Source organism: Tachysurus fulvidraco, chromosome 9 (assembly GCF_022655615.1).
Source record: "Tachysurus fulvidraco isolate hzauxx_2018 chromosome 9, HZAU_PFXX_2.0, whole genome shotgun sequence".
Lineage (NCBI taxonomy): Eukaryota > Metazoa > Chordata > Actinopteri > Siluriformes > Bagridae > Tachysurus > Tachysurus fulvidraco.
In genome coordinates, this window is record NC_062526.1 from 17,064,002 (window position 1) to 17,065,312 (window position 1,311).

The window sequence follows — 1,311 nt, forward strand, 5'->3', positions numbered from 1 at the left end:
GTACACATACTTATTTCTAGTCTATTCATCCACTGTAACCTTCAGTACAACAAGGCTTACAAAAGTCAATCCAGAAACAAGAAGAGTGCTCTCTGTGTCTCTCATAGAGGCTGATTGTTTCTGGCCTGTTGAAGGATGTGTGACTGCACTTCAAGTGACCAAACTGTTGAACTCCTGAAATTTGCAGATGATACAGTACTATGCTCTTCTGTCTCATCCAAGATGGTGATGAATCTGAATACCGACAGGAGGTGAAGCGGCTGGTGCTATGGTGCAGTCAGAACAGTCTGGGGCTAAACAACCTCAAAACTGTGGAGATGATAGTGGAATTTAGGAAAGACCCCTTAACACTACTCCCCCTCACAATATCCAACAGCCCGGTGTCATCTGTGGCGGCCTTCAAGTTTCTGGGCACTACCATTTCCCAAGACCTGAAATGGGAGTTCAACATAAACTCTATCAGCAAAAAGGCCCAGCGGAGGATGTACTTTCTGTGTCAATTGAGGAAGTCTGGTCTGCCACGGGAGCTGCTGATGCTGCTCTACACTGCAGTCATTGAATCTGTCCTGTGCACATCCATCACCATCTGGTTTGGAGCAGCAACAAAACAGGACAACGCTGTGCCCCCCTGCCCACTCTCCAGGACTTGTACGACACAAGAACCAGAAATCGGGCAGGGAAAATCACTACTGTCCGTTTGTACCCTGGACACAACCTCTTTCAGCTCCTCCCTTCTGGCAGGCACTACAGAACTTTGCTTACTAAAACTGCCAGAAAGAGGAACAGTTTCTTTCCCCAGGCCCCTTATCACCCTGATCAACAACTCACCATAATTATATTCACTGCTTCTTATCATAAGTACTGCATTATCAGGACTATCAGTCATCAAATCATCTGTATATTACACACTACTGCTGCTGTATATTGCACAAAAAGCATAATATTGCACAATATTGTTATGTGCACTCCCACAATTTATGTACATAACTGATCATTCATATTCTATATTCAAATGTTATATATTTTATTCATTCTATATTCATATTTTATACTCATTCTGTCTATACTGTATCTCATCGTCTGCATTGTTTTCTTGTATGTACCTTTGGAAGTCACAAACTGCTGGAACCGAATTCCTTGTGTGTGTCAAAACATTTGACCAATAAATCTGATTCTGATTCTGATTCATGATTGGTGGGAATGGACAGATTTCTACCTGCATTCACATCTATAAAGAGATCACATCTACATGCACAAAAGAAACCGTTTTAATTAGATCATTTCTAGGTGACAGTGGATCCATAGTGAATA